This window comes from Carassius auratus, chromosome 32, assembly GCF_003368295.1.
Source record: "Carassius auratus strain Wakin chromosome 32, ASM336829v1, whole genome shotgun sequence".
NCBI classification, from domain to species: domain Eukaryota; kingdom Metazoa; phylum Chordata; class Actinopteri; order Cypriniformes; family Cyprinidae; genus Carassius; species Carassius auratus.
In genome coordinates, this window is record NC_039274.1 from 35,360,453 (window position 1) to 35,376,592 (window position 16,140).

The following is a 16,140-nucleotide window of genomic DNA, read 5'->3' on the forward strand; positions in this document are numbered from 1 at the left end:
TAGAAATATCAGAACCTACGCAATGCTCCTTTAAGTATTTATTCATAGTTCACGTTTTTTTTTTATATCATGGCACATATGTATTTTCATTTTTTATTTTTATTTTGTTTTTTATTATTATTATAATTTTTTTATAGGTATATTACTCCTTGTTGGGCCCTGCACACAGTGAGATCAGTAATGTCTTATTTGATAGAAACCGTATTAAGAAACAGCAACAGTACAGACATGCTTGAACACTTCCAGCTGTCATTTGCAGCATCTGTGCAGAGACACTTTTTTACTGTTACAACAGTAGGAATTTAAGACAGTCCTTCTGTGCTTGTGGGGTTTTGTTTCAAGCATTTGATTTGTGTGGTGCCAGCCCCAGGCTTGGTAACATCCATTTGCTGGACTGAAGAGATCTCAGGAGAGACAGATGGGAAGACTTGATTCCAGATGCTCGCCGAAGATTATCATCATCTATATCTATGCAACAGCATCTTCCATACCCTAGACTCACGTTCTCTCTCTCTCTCTCTCAATCTGTCTTTGACCACCCACCCCCCCACTGTGACAATCTCTTCTCATGGAGTATGAAGTCTAAATCCTGATATGAACACAAAGCCTTTAATTAGTGAATAATGCCTTGCGTTTTTGCAAAGTTCAGATATGGATGAATAATCCTCCCCCTCTTCCTGTCTGCTTCTTAGAAGCTCTTTCCTGCCGCAATGCACTTTGTCCTTCCCCTTCATATCACCCCTGCATTAGATGCTGTGATATGGCTTTTTGAAGCACTCTTCGCTCAAAGGCTTGTGATTTCAAGCATCAGTTGATAAATATTCCATGGAAGTTCCTTTCATAAGCAAAGTGCAGAGAATGTGGCGCTTATCTCTTCGCTGACAGCCGGAATACACGCTCCCGCTCTCAGGACTGACATGAGGGTCAGAGGTTGCGAGATGCACCTGTACCTTTGTGTGTTTTCAGGCTTGTATCTCTGTAATCGGCAGAAGGCTGCCATGAGTAACACTCGGCTTGGGCTGGTGGGTTGCGAGTGGGCCTGCTCGGTGCCGTCACTGAAGCATTAGCCCATCTGAACTCGTCATCAGTGAATAATCGCACACATACCCCCGTAGTCAGGCACGAGCCCACGACCGCCTGACCGAACGTCTGTTTGTTTTCTTCATCCGATTCCACATCTTAGGTTTGAAGGAGAGCTGAGGCATCCTCCTGAGGCAGAACTTAGAAATCTCAGCCTCACTGCAGCTGTTTAATGTGTAAGATTTGTGGCTTTTATGCATCAGGAGAAATGCATCGCAACTTCTTTCTTTTTTAATTTGCAGGGCTTGGGGGCTTTGGTGACTCTGGTGATAAGAATCTCTCTTGGGTTGTCCTTACAGTCAAGTTCATACAGAACTTAAATTTGCTACAGGTTTTTCTGCAGATGTGTGGGTCAGTAATAAACGTTCAGAGAGTTGGTATATGAAATTTAAGGCAATTTTATGTCCCAGGGGGTTGATTTTTATTAAGACATTTCAACTTTTGTTCTTTTACTTACAGGATGATCACATTAGTCTTGGAATCTTGTTTAACCATGCATTACTTTCATTGCTACTTTTATTTTTTGCATAATTTCCCTTTTTGTATTGTTTTTGTTATTTCTATTTTTTTTTTTTTTACCTTGTCCCAGACCCACATTTTCAGTGTTGTTTTGTCATTTCCACTGCAGTTTTTTTAGATTATGTAAAATGGTTAGCAGGGTTTTTTTTAAATTTTTTTATTGCCGAAAAGATATTTGACATTATACGAAATCTGTTAGGATTCCCCTTTGGTGCATGGTAGTTCATTGTTGGACATTGTCAGTAGATAAAAATAAAGTTGCAATGAAATGGAAGTAGTAACAGCTCTTTTGTTCCTTATTGTGATGTGCATCCAAGTGATGCAGATTACTAAAAGAGAAAAAAACATAGGGTGGGCATTTGGTTCTATCCATCAGTCGTTGATTGGATGGAGGCAGACTAGCTGAATACAAGCTTGCAATTGGTTGTAAGAAAGGGTTTAAGTGATTAAATTAGTCTGGCATATGTCAGCAGGGAGAAATCTGGAAGTCTTTTAAATGAATTGTTCACAATGAGATACATTTAAAAAATTGCTACATTTTCATTTCATACTGGCTTTAGTGTGAAAAGTGTGCTTTCAGAAATATTATTTTCTAAAAGTCTACAGGACAACTAGAGCCCATAGTTACAGAAACATAAATAATAAGCCTATGAAAAATTGTTGATTCGTCAAGAGCTGTCAGTGATTGGCGTTTGCTCTTGGTGTGAATATCCTTTAAGCTTCCTTAGAGCCACGTCTGCACTTGAGCACTCCAGGAGAGCTTCCTTCGAGGCTGTTATTTGGATGGACTTGTGTGCATTGCAAGAGCTTTCAGGAGAATGCCTCGGGTCTTCAGTTCACAGTGCTGTTGCTGACAAGGTAATATGTGCATTGTTTAGCTTCTGTTGTGTGGTGCGGTTGTGTGACATTAGTGCAAGATGTCAAAAAATGAAAGTGAAAATAAATTTTGATTGCTTTCTGTCACACTTTTTATTATTTGAAGCTTTCTAATTTACCATTTCTAACTCTCACAGGGCTCCGAGATTAGGTGATGAGAGGAAATTAGTTATGAAAAACTAAGTTATAGTGTCTACCAGCAAGCCTTGCAGAAAGAGACTAATGGATGAATGAGAGATGGGGAGGTTGTGAGAAGTAGAGCTGCTGGAAATCATTAGATATCTTTAGGCAGAGAGACTCTGTAGAGAAGCATTTATGAAGCAGCTGCTAAGTAGGGGTGGGCGCTATACTGGTATGAAAGTGACTACTGGTATTATGTTGTTCCATGATATGGATTTTGCTATACCGTGGATACCGTTATATATTCATGAATTAAGCTTAAGTTTTAACCTATGCAGTTTGAGCCGGAAAAGGGAATTGATTAGTTCATCTATCGAGTCTTCTGGTTTTTCGAGTCGTTTGTTCATCACATGACAACCCTGTAAGCTTTAACTATGCAGTCTGAGCTGGAAAGAGATTTAATAATAACCAACTCTTTATTACCTCTATTACCACATTCAGTGTTATGGAAAAGAACCAGAAATTCACACATTTATATACTGTAAGAAATATAAAAAGATAAAATTTGAGACCAAAAACGCATCACATAACTGTAATAGTAAATAATAATTATAATAATGATGATGATGATAATGATAATGATGATAATAATGATAATAACTATGCACCTGTTTGTAAGGAAATTAATTTCTCTATCCAATGCTGCCACATAATGTGACAAAAGAACGACTCGAAAGACTCTCTTTCTGGCTCAGACAGCATAGGTTTAAGGCGCATTTGACTTGAAGCAGCACTGCACAGAATAATCACTGTATGACATCAAAGTACCGCGAGAGCGATTAGATTGCAATGGATCTTTGTGCTCACTTATCTCTTGCGTGGTACTTTGATGTCATACAGCGATCATTCTATGCAGCGCTGCTTCAAGTTGAGCACCCCTTTAGTTTATGGGGCTGTAACGTGATGAACGAATGACTCAAACCCGAAAACATGTCGGATAAGATTGCGTAAGTCAATGATGTGTTAGAGAAGTAACACGTAACATTTTAATTACTTTTTGCTAAAATGAAGGAAATGAATGAAATGACTAGAAAAAAGATTCATTCATTTTGCTGAACGAGACTTAAAGGTCCGAGTCAGTAAAATGATCCGAACTTCCCATCACTAAAACATAGAGCATTGTAACAGACCAAACTAATAGAGCTCAAATCGCCTACTCCAGTGGTTCCCAAAACTGAGGGATTGTGTACAGTCAGCAGATTATTTTGCAATCGAAACCTCTGCAGGGTGATAAAGACTACACTGAATAACTGTCCCGCTTATCATGCGGCCACTTGCCTGATAAGTAAATAATTGAACACAACATATTAATTTGACATATTTTAGTTACCTCAACATGACTCCCATTACCCGCTTGAGTGCTACGTTATCAGTGTAGCTGTTGTGGATATATCAATAACAGACCACTAGATGGTGCGATTGAAGAATCAGTTAAATTGGGTTAAATAACTGACAAAAAGGACCATTTCAAATTTTCATAAAAGAATCGTGAAAAAATAATTTGCTCAGAAATATCAAGCAGCACATCTGTTTCTAACATTGATAATAATCACAAATGTTTCTTAAGCAGCATATTAGAACGATTTCTGAAGGATCATGTGACACTGAAGACTGGAGTAATGTTGCTGAAAATTCAGCTTTGATCACACGAATACAGTGTATGTATTTTATATATATATATATATATATATATATATATATATACATATATATATATATATATATATATATATATATATATATATATATATATAATACATATAGCCTATATGTTAAAACATTCAAATAGATCATTTAAACTGACAATATTTCACAATATTACAGTTTTTCTGTATTTTTAATAAATAGATGTAGCCTTGGTGAGCATAAGAGACTTTCCAAAAAAAGTTTCTAGAAAATATTTTTCCCTACAAAAGGGGGGCCTGGCAGAACTACTGGCCAACTCAGACATACTATATTTAATTTACCCTATTTTTCTGACTCGCATCAGTCCAAAAATATGTCATGACGAGGAAAAAAAACATATATAAGTCGCACTGAACTATAAGTCGCATTTAATTAGAACCAAGAACCAAGAGAAAACATTACCGTCTATAGCCGCGAGACTGCGCTCTGTGTCTTCAGTGTAGACTACAAGATATATGTATATTAGTGGTGGGCATAGATAATTTTTTTTAATCTAGATTAATCTCACTGTGGTCTTGAAATTAATCAAGATTAAAATGGCTCATTTGAATCGCGTTGCATATTTTTTTTACACACCCATGTTAACAGATTCCAGTTGCATGCCAGGAGTGTTGCGTCTGCAGCAGTGCAGCGATCGTTTACGTACCGAGTAGTGGCCTGCAAACAAGTCCTGTGTAAAAGCACATACGTAATGCACACGGACTGCATAAACACTGCAGACAGAGTATGTGTGAAACAGTCGTGAGCAGGGCCGTAGCTGGGGTCAGCGGGGCCCGGTGAAGGTTGTACCAGTGGGCCTTCAACATTTCTCACATTATTACAGCATACTTTCTAAGGCGGATATTTTGACATATTTTGTATGTATTGGTCGGCACAAGAGCAAAAAGAAGTGAATTCGATGTTCAAGTGTTTTGAGACAACTTTCTCTGCGTGAGCCCTGAACACCAGAACACCGCAGTGCTGAATTGGGCTCTTTCACATCTTTTAGTTTGTTCAAACTGCAATTTTTTTTTGTTCGTTCAGGTGCTGGAGGGTCTGTGATACGCGGCTCTCGATCTCTCTCATGCACACCGAACGGGAGACTCTTATCGGGTGATAAAAAAATATCGCCTGTAATCTATTCTCAAAGTTGGGTTTGCTATGATCACTTTCATCTTGATATTTTATATAACCTACTAGCTGAGGCCAAATTAAATTTTTAACCTAATTAAATTTGGCCCCTGGCCCCTGAGTAAGACTATGAGATGAGACTGAGAATCCCAGGAGGCAGTGTAGGGATATCGGGAGAATGTATGCAAAGCTGCTCAAAGAGTCATAGGAATTTTACAGATGAGCACCATATCCCTGAGAGACTGACAGGCCCCACACATCTCCCCTAGTGCGACACTCAAACTCCCAACATCTCTTTGTTCCCATAATCCACTGTGACGGTGAGGGTCTGACTGGAGGAGGGGCTGCAGGATCACACGGGCCATTTATAGGGCCACAATAAAATGTTGGGGCCCTGGATATTTGTCCACAGGGTCAAACAAAGAGGTCTTTCTCTTTTTTTGAGAGACTTGATGTTGCTTTTGTTGCAACACTCACTCAGTGTTTTTAATGTTGTCCATGGTATACATGGGGCCAGACAAAAAAATATTTTTTTCGCAATCTTCATGGAGAGGTCAGGTTCTGACTTTTTTTGACAGTGTCTGTTCTGTTTTTCTATTTAAACACAAGCCTGTGCGCTTCTAGAATCCTCTGGATCTGATATTAAGATGTTCTTGTCCAATCCATCCTCACAGGCACTGAATCTGCCAGCCCCGCAGTAAGTTAAGAATGGGGTGCTTTCAAGTGCACATCTGATAACTGGCCATATTTTATCCGCCGCTCTTCTGACGGCTTCTTTCTGCCACTCTCCCACCTTCCCTATTTTCATTCTTTCTATCATATGAAGCTGAAACCTCCATTACTCTCGAAATGTAGAGCTGGGCAGATGAAGTGTGAGATGATTTCCTGTGAATGTGGCCATGTGCTGACTCTCGTTACTCTCGCTCTTAATGGATTCCACACTTCTGCACACATTGTGAGCGTACACGACATGGACTTCTGGATATGTCCTTGTTCTCAAGAATGGCACAGTTGCTTTTGCAGAGTAGATGTGTGTGGGTGTTGTTTTCATATTCATTCTCTCCATCTATGTCTGATAAGGGTGTGAGAGCCAATGATTGAGCCTAATGCTACGGTTGGGAAATGACCCACATATATCAGTGGAAACTGTGTTGGAGTTTTTTTTTTTTTTTATCTCCTCCTCTCCCCTTAGTTTTTGAAACTCCAACCTTTTCTTTTGAGAGTTGTTTCAGACTAATTCGATTAGCTTTTTAATTGCCTCCATTCATAAGAGTGTGTGTGTGTGTGCATGCAGACATGTGATGGACGTAGGGTTTAGAAGGACCTCAGTTCATACACACATTCTAGCGAGAAGTGTCCTGAAGGAGCTGCCACGTTAACAAGAGGAGTGCATCTCTCTCTTTCGCTCTCTCTCTCCCTCTCCCTCTCACTGTCTCTCTCTCAAGCCTTTGGCATGTGCTCTGATTGTTAACTAACCCTCTGGGGCTTTTAGCTAAAGTACATCCTTATTTGGTGTATGGTGAACATTAAACACACCATAGGCAGGGTGGACAACCTGTACTTAAATGCATCATTCACTTTGGCTCTTTTTCCCCCTCCATATCTTGACAAACATGAATGATAAACACATTTGTGTATAGATTATATAGTAGGGACTGTGTGGGAGTCGTGCATGACCTCTTATGGAATAGTTCACCCCAAAAACGTGAATACATTTTTAAACCTTGATCAATGCACATGAGTTCATTAAATATGATAAACACATATTATCCTATTTAAGCATTTACTTTCAGAAGCTTAAGGAAAAAGTGAACCGGCATTGTGAGCTTTGCTCAAGTTCTCATTCATATATTTGATGGCCACTAGGGTGACTTGAAAAAGACTGTTTAATATCAAACTTATTTTGTCTGCAGCCCTCTTTCTTTTCTAGTCCATGACAGTATGACCTGAAGGAATTACTAAATTGCTGGGATTTCATCTTTGAGCTTCTGTGATTTGGGTGAGAAGAAGGCATGAGAGACGAGGCTTTTAATAGTAACTGCTGACAATGCCCTGCAGACAGCCACACGTAAATGAGGTGTTAACTAGCACTGACATGCTGAGATTTACTGCCGTGACTCCAGGACAGGCATCCTGAAGATCAGCCTCCGTGAGTTCTTTTATTAAGCAGACGTGCAATGAAAAACATTAAATACATTTTACAGAAAGGATTAATGACAATGTGTTGCTTATGTTGCCTAATGTAGATTCAGCCAAGAAGAGCTTGAAAAGTTAACCTGGTTTACTGTACCTATTATTTTGTATACCATAACATTGTTACATTGTCATAAATGGGAGCCTTGTCAATGTGGCTTGTATCCCACAGAATGTTATAAACTAGCAAATATCAGATTTAAGTGCTTCGTCTATATTTTCATTTTATAAAAGATGATCAATACCCTCTTTACAGTGTGATTTACTGCAGTTTTTAAATGAACAAGCCTCTCCTCGGGTGCTGGAAGACTGTAATGGTGCAGATTAATTGTGGGGTGAAGAGTTGCAGTCACTCTCCAAACACTGCAGCTGATGGATCGTCACTACATAAACGACTGGGCTGTCGACAAGCCTGTAAATTCATCATGAATGCAATTACTAATATGTATTTGTTTCTTTTCCATCATTTATAGTCTATTTGAAGCCTGTAAATCAGTGTTTCTTGACGTGAAAGTGTACTTAATACCTAGGCCAAATGTGCTGTGCCAGTTTTGTTTGCATTCACAGGTTTCATTTATGAATAACTGCCTATAGCTTGGAGTTGATCTCATCTTAACATCCTACAACAGTGCTGCATTTGCCCCCAACACCATCAGATGAGATTTAATAGTACATTTAATCAGCGGTTTGAATAACTTGGATAACCTCCTTTGTTAAAGCTGTTTGCAAACAGATGTTTGCCAGGAATGGGATATGCCATCAAATCATTTGGCAACCAATAAACAGGCTTAGCTGGTGTTAAAGGGTTACTCCACCACGAAATGAAAATTTTGTCATTAATCACTTAGCCCCATGTCGCTCCAAACCTGTAAAAGCTCAGTTCGTCTTCGGAACACAATTTAAAGAAATTTTGGATGAAAATATGTATCGACCAGTAAACACTACAAAAGACAGGTGACTTGTGTTAGCTCCTGTGTCGCAGATGGTAAAACTTGGTTCGAATCCACCGTTAGGCAATCTTTTCTCTCTCATTTTTAATTTTAAATCGCATCAGAAAAGCATTTATTTTCAATGAAAGTTAAGGAAATAATCAAAAGATTAATAATGTATCGGGTAGGCTTAGAGTGGGATTTAGTGTCCCAATAAGGTGGTTAATTATTTGAATTAAAATGATAATTTACACTCAATATGTTATTACTGCAAACTGTTTTATAATGTATTATAATACCGAGGTGCAGATAACTGCCACTATTTGCAATAAGTAGTATAAGTCGTTTTCGTCTTCTGTGTAAAAAAAAAAAAAAAACTTTCCTCGTATATATTGTTTTGTAAAAAAAATAATTTTGTTTCATAGACCCGGTACTAATAACAGCTTAACATTATTTATCTTTGCCTACCTTTGGGGTCTTTGCTAGTATATTATAATATCATTATGCTGCAATTAGTTAGTTATAGATTAAGAGCTGCTTTTTATGTACAGATGGGTTGTTGCTGTGAATAATAATTAGTTATTAAAATAACATTATTTTCTGTAATAGGGCTTGCGCGTCGTGACGTCATTACTTGGCGTGGCCGCCACGTTGAATGCTTCCTTTAATGCCACTCGGACTACTGCGCAGTGTTTAGACATACTCCCTCTCATCCGTGTGTCTTAATTTGATGAATTAAAAATCTATTTTAACCATTTTCAACCATTGCTGTATTGTGGGTTGTAATAGCGCAACACATAATAGCCATGGGGAAAATAAAATGAGAATGGATTAACTTTACACTGCTTTCCTGCTTGGAGGCGCGACTACGGAGACCAACGTTAAGCGATTTGTGAAGCTAGGTCTAACGTGACTTTAGTTACAGATTGGCGTGAAATCGTGCTCTCACAACAACCACGCCATCTTAAAAAGCCCAACATCACGCTAAGGTTGCTTTCAAGTAATCAAAACGATGCTTTGAAAACATCTGTTTCGCTGGAAGGACAAGGAGTAGCAACAGGACAACAGCAAAACAGGTCTGACAGGTCTGATGGAGGGGCTAACGGGATATTTTACAGGAAAATACTAAAACGGGAAGACAGCGGGAAAACAGCTCAAATACGTAAGAACCCCGGAAAAACGGGAGGGTGGACAGCTACTAACTACACTTTTGAAACACATTGTTAAAAGTCCATGTGTGAATGGTTGTTAGCACTAATGGTTACTAAACTAGCAGCTAGGTAACGTTAGAGCGCAGCTTACCGGATTACTGTATACTGTTTTGCCGCTGTTCCGTTTCTGTGATTTGCAGCTCCTGAACCCATCCATTTGTGAACCCAGAATGCAACTTGGCGCCCAAGCCCCATTTGCATTGTCTGCTGGTTTATTTACCGTATTTTCCGGACTATAAGTTGCACTTTTTTTCCATAGTTTGGCTGGTCCTGCGACTTATAGTCAGGTGCGACTTATTTATCAAAATTAATTTGACATGAACCGAGAGAAATCAACCAAGAGAAATTAACCAATAGAAAACATTACCGTCTCCAGCCACGAGAGGGCGCTCTATGCTGCTCAGTGCTCCTGTAGTCTACACTGAAGACATAGAGTGCCCTCTCGTGGCTGTAGACGGTAATGTTTTCTCTTGGTTCTTGGTTCTAAATAAATGCGACTTATAGTCCAGTGCGACTTATATGTTTTTTTCCTCATCATGACATATTTTTTGGACTGATGCGACTTCCGAAAAAGTTCGAAAAATACAGTAGCTACTTTTCAGTACACCACATTATATACCACTTACTGTAGTACTGTAAGACTGGATGTTAAAGTGCAAATTAACACCTCACCACTTTTGTGGGTTTGCTACTGTTACAGTTAAAAATCGTAGAAAAGTAAAAACATTGGTTTGATGTAAGCAACACAGATACAACAAATAAAACTGATAATGGGTGAGTTAGATTTATAGTGTGTTAATAATCAAGCATTGATTGTCGTATTGGTGACAACGAGGGGCTTAGGGCCCCATAAAGGCTTGGGCTGTTGTCACCTCAGAAGAGATAAGGACACTGTGATGACTTAGTCTTCCTCAGGTTGCAGACACATTCTTTAAAAATTATCCTTTAAAATATTTATTCGATTTTTATGTTCACACAGCTCAGCTGGACCAATATCTCATTACTGTTTCTGTTTCTTCTGTTTCAGGTATGACAGATTATTTTGTCAAACCGATCCCTAAATGAACCGGAGCAGAGGATTGAAACTATGGCATAAAGCGCAATGATGGCACAGTCAGATGTTTACTGTTGATTGGAGCTGGGTAATTTCACTGCTTTAGATATTAGTTATTCCCTTTTTGTGTCATGCCACATTAAAATCTCTATGCAAACAACAAAATAAAATAGTTAAAATACAATTGTACAAGTTACAGGATTCAGGATGCTTTAAATAGAAAGATCAAAAGAACAGCGTTTATTTGGAATATAAATCCTTTGTAACTTTATAAATGTCTTAACTGTCACTTTTGATTAATTTAATACATCCTTGCTGAATAAAGGTATTATTTTCTTACAACAGCAACAAAAATTTTTTACTGACCTGACCTGAAATTTTTGACTAAAGGTCGACCGATATTGGATTTTGCCGATACCGATAGCTTGGTTGGACCACACTGGCCGATACAGATTAATTAACCGATAGTTTTTAAAATGGATACTGGAAAAAAAATTAATAAATAATAATAAAAATTTAAAAAGTACTTTATTTACAAAAAAAAAAGAAATATTGCTAAACCATACAAATAGTAGTAGTAGTAGTAGTAGTAGTAGTAGTAGTAGTAGTAATAATAATAGTAAATGTTGAAATTACCACACTCTAATAGGGCCCTATCAAATCGGTTTAATTTTCTTAAATTTACAAATTCTGTTATTTAAATTTTCTGGATTCTGTTTTTTCCATTTTAATTTTACTCCACTCCTTTTTTATAGTTAAATTAAAGTTTATTTATTATAAAGTAAGTCTAATTAAATAAAATCATGAACTTTTTCAAATCAATTTAATAAAAGTTTTTAAAAAAATTACATGATTAGGGCCCTATGAAATGTTTTATTTTTTCTCACCATATATATATATATATTTTTTTTTTTTTGTTACCAAATTCTGTTTTAGCATGTCTAATTATTGTTAATTATTGTTATCAAATCAAGGCATGAAACATTAATTTTATTTGTCTTTAAATTACTTAAAATTAAGCAATTTTTTTTTTTTTTGGCAAACAAAAGGGATTTACTATTAAAATTAAAACATGGAAGAAATGTTGTGTGATTATTACTTGAAAATAATGTTTGTTTCATTTTAGTAGTAGTAGTAGGCTATGTACGTGCTGTCTGTGATTTCAGCCACTAGAGGCAGCTCTTGTACTGTATAATGAAAACGGAGCCTTCTCAGCCACTCCAGCAAAGGACGAAACGCGGAAAACTATCGGCATGGATTTTTGTTGATAACGATTGTTACAGCAATCAACTATCGTAAAACCGATAAATCGGTCTACCTCTACTTTTGACTGTCTTTGTTTTACAGTAAAATAGACAAATCTCAGTTACTTACTGACAGATCTTAACTTACATTTTACAGATCTAAGCTAAAGCTACATAATAAGCCACTTGCACAAATTAAGTAAAGGTGGATTTAGCCATGATGTTTAAGCCTTCTCATTAGTCAGTCAGTACAACGGTTAGGCTATTATGTTTGTGTAAATGAGACCGTATGGTCTGATTTAAGTTAAAGCCTCATATCATCCATGCAAGACTTATGAATGCCATTTTGTCTTGTTTTACACACTCCATCGGACTTCAGCTTGATCTGATGATCAGCCTCTTTCCACTCATGAAGCTCCGTTCACACTGACAGCTAATTGATGTAAACTGGCTGTATCCAGTTCATATTCAGTCTTCATTCCCATTGCTAGTCGCCACATAGTGTTGCATGGCATCTGGTTAATATGTGTGTAGAGTGACTTCAGTATGTTTGCTAATGCTGCTTATGTGTGTGTGTCTGTGTTTGGGGGGGGGGGTCTCATAATGGCTGTGTCAGATGGTTTGCCTCATTTTACGAGAAGTGTTTAATCCCCCCCGTTGTCCGTAAGATTGTAAGCTTTTTCGTAGTATAACCGGTCTAATCCCCTGACTACTGATGAATTGGATGATGAGCATTGCCTTCAAAACAATTTCTCTGTTCACCCTCTGCCAGAAGAGATATGCCTATAAACACTGGTTCATCATACAGACTAGTATAAATAGACCACTGACCAGGAAATTAGATTTTTTTTTTTTCTTTTTTTTTAAGCTACCAAATAATGTGTCATAATCAAGTGGCAACCTTGGAAAGCTGTGGCCTGAACTTGGGCAAGGCACTGAACCCCCAGTTGCTCCCTGGGTGCTGGATCTATAGCTGCCCACTGCTCTGTGTATGTGTTCATGGTGTGTTCACTTCTGGTGTGTGTGCACTTGAATGGGTTAAATGCAGAGCACCAATTCCGAGTATGGGCTACCATACTTGGCAAATGTCATGACTTTCACTTTTTCACTTTCACCTCCCACTCTCTCTCGTGAAGCCCAAACGGAAGTGACTTAAACTGTAATTCATCGTCTGGCCACTTGAGGCTGGCTGCAAAAGGGAATCAGTCTCCTAAGCCCCTTTCACACTGCATGTCGGGCCCGGCATATTGCCGGAACATTGCCAGGTCGCCTTCTGTGTGAAAGCAACGACGTCCCGGGATTGATTCCCACATTGAATTCCCCCCCCGGGTCGGGGACCTAGTAACATTTCCGGATTCAACCCGGGACGAGTGCTGTGTGAACAAAAGCCAGATCTAATTCCGTGTCGAAGTGATGATGTGCAACTCTTTTACCGGCTGTTTTGAAGGAAGATCAGCGTTCGCAACGAAAAAATAGTTGCAAACTGTAATGAAGCGGAAATCAGTTAATTCCTCATTTTCCGCGAGATCGTTTGCTTGCTTCAGTGAAAGTATAACGTGCCAAATGTTTTCGACTCGTACATTGCACGTCACGCCCTGATGTCACGTGTTGTTACGGGACCTTTACAGGTTGTGTGTGAAAGCACGCACATATCCTGGGTCATCACTGGCAGTGTGAAAGTGCAAAATCTAGCGACCAGGGAACAATTGCCGGAACACTTTACCCCTGTATTTGCCGGAATGGCAGTGTGAAAGGGGCTATAGACTCCCCATGTTAAAACGGCCATCTTTACTGCACAAAAAGTGGTTTTGGTCTATATAGCTAATTTTTTATTATAGGCTTTTTTTTTTCTTTTTTTTTTTTTAGAACTCATTAGTTTCAATTATATTAAGCCTTAAAGTTCTTTATTATTAAGGGCGCGGCCACTTGAGTGACAGGTTGATTGCTGCTGCTGTCACCGCTGTCGAGCTAGGTGGGCATAACTTAAGCAACCAGCTCCCACGTTTTGGCCCATTTTCAATTATCTTGGAGTGACGCATGGTTATGCACTGCCAAGATGGCGACGGCTGGCTCCACCCACTTTTGGCTTAAAAAACGCTCTTCGAAATCTATGGGTAACGTCACAGACACTGCATCCATGTTTTTATACAGTCTATGGTCATAATATGCTGTAATGCTGTCATTACATAATGCTGTCTGTAATAACCCACTTTCTTAATCCCCAAAACGTGAAATGACTGATTTGGGGATTCGTAGAACTTCTTCCCATAATGTAGTCTGTACGTCAGTGGTTCTCAAATATATATATATATATATATATATATATATATATATATATATATATATATATATATATATAATTTTTTTTTTTTATAAAGATATCTAGCAAAATTATTTAAGATATTATCTAAAAAGTAAATTAATGCAATTATTTAATAATAATTCACTAATAAAATTATTTTTCAAATATGGAGGAAATAAACCATGCAATTTTCATACAAATCTTCTCCTTTGATCCCATCTGCAGTATTGTGTAGTATACTAAGAGTAAACAAAGGGGTAATGTTTATTTTAAGCCTTCTTAGTGAAATTTCTCTCTCTTATCAAACTGTATTTAGTGCTGCTTCTGGATATGCTGTGGTTAACTGCATTCATATAGAAGCCAAAGTTGTTTTGACTAGGGTCTTCATGGTGCTGTTGATGGAACAGGTGTTTGATTAGATCATGAATCACAGCCAGAAGGAGATCTTTGCAACATCTGCTCTTTGATCATCTTTCCTTTCCAGCTATAAACTGGATTTGCATCTTAGTGGGAGAGTAAATAGTAATGAACCTCAGTCTAATATCTGATCAAACCTGCAAAGAGGTTCAATCCTAGTGCATCTGATTAGCTTGAGCCTTATGGCCTGTTCACACCAAGGACGATAACTATAAAGATACCGATAAAGATATAATTCTAAAAATCATTCTCAATATTAAAGAATAGCAGAGTCCACATCACCGCTATAACAATTAAGACACAGAGAAACTATATCGTTGGAATCACTTTCAGAATGCTTTTTTTCCAGCTGACAAATGATAAAAACATTGACACCCAATCAGAATCAATCCTGCCGTAAAGAGCACGAGAATTTATAGCGGCAGACGAGTATGGGCTTAGAATAATCAGACAATATCGTCCGCTGGTGTGGACGCTAATGTCGCTATCTCTGTAGTTGTCTTTATAGTTATCGTTCTTGGTGTGAAAGGGCCATTACTCTCCTGATATTACACCAAAATGAAGGGCTCATTTTAAGTCTTGACCACAGTGTGTGTCCTCTATAACTGCTGTTTTGTTGATGCGGGAGCTCCCCCATACTCCCTTTTCTAATGAGAATTACACTTAATTACATCCAGTACATTTGACATCCATTACATCCATTATTATTATCCTATCAACTGTACTTATTATGGGCTGCATCTGTTACAAGGGGGAATCCTTGTGATGTCCCTCTGGCAATATCTTTTTCTCTGATGAGCTTAATTATGTAGCTGTTCCACACCAGAACAGAGGGGATTGGTGGTGTGTTTTTGTTTCATTGGTTTCTTTTATTAATCTGCATCTATTCTTTAGCTTCCAGGTCTGGCATCAGTAATAAGCTCCTTTTGAAGCTTCTGATTGCCCTTGATTCATCGCCAGGCTAATCAGCAGTTCAGAGGAGTGGAAATGTCCAGAGTTTAGTAAGACCTGACACACCTGAGCTCAAACACATGACTCACTTCTCAGTGCTGCCCATAGGGCAACACATCTCCTTGGCGTTGGGCTTGTACTATGTCTGCTGTTGTTGGGAGGCATCTGACTATGTCCTCAACTAGAAGGAGCATGCCTCCACCCAATCCTGGCCATTGCACCTTCATGCCTTGCAACTTTGGCTGTGAATTGTTCAAGAACATTACATATAATGTAGTATTGCAATAGTATTTCTCATTGTACAGTGTAAGCACAATATCCAAAATTAGCTTCAAGTCACCATGATCAATGATCATGCTTATAGGCTTTGATAAATATTATTGTAGAA

At 38.3% G+C, this 16,140-nt stretch overlaps 1 protein-coding gene across 4 annotated transcripts in view; it reads left to right on the top strand.

Annotated features, from left to right (window-relative positions):
- LOC113052345 (D-glucuronyl C5-epimerase B-like) overlaps nucleotides 1-16,140 on the top strand; it is a 49,626-nt gene that overhangs the window by 17,883 nt on the left and 15,603 nt on the right. For 2 of the 4 annotated variants that reach the window (XM_026216803.1, XM_026216802.1), the window contains one exon: nucleotides 10,812-10,926. The exons of the other annotated variants lie outside the window; for them this stretch is intronic. The gene's annotated coding sequence lies outside the window, so the exon portion shown is untranslated. The remainder of the gene's footprint in view (nucleotides 1-10,811; nucleotides 10,927-16,140) is intronic. 4 annotated transcript variants of the gene reach the window in all.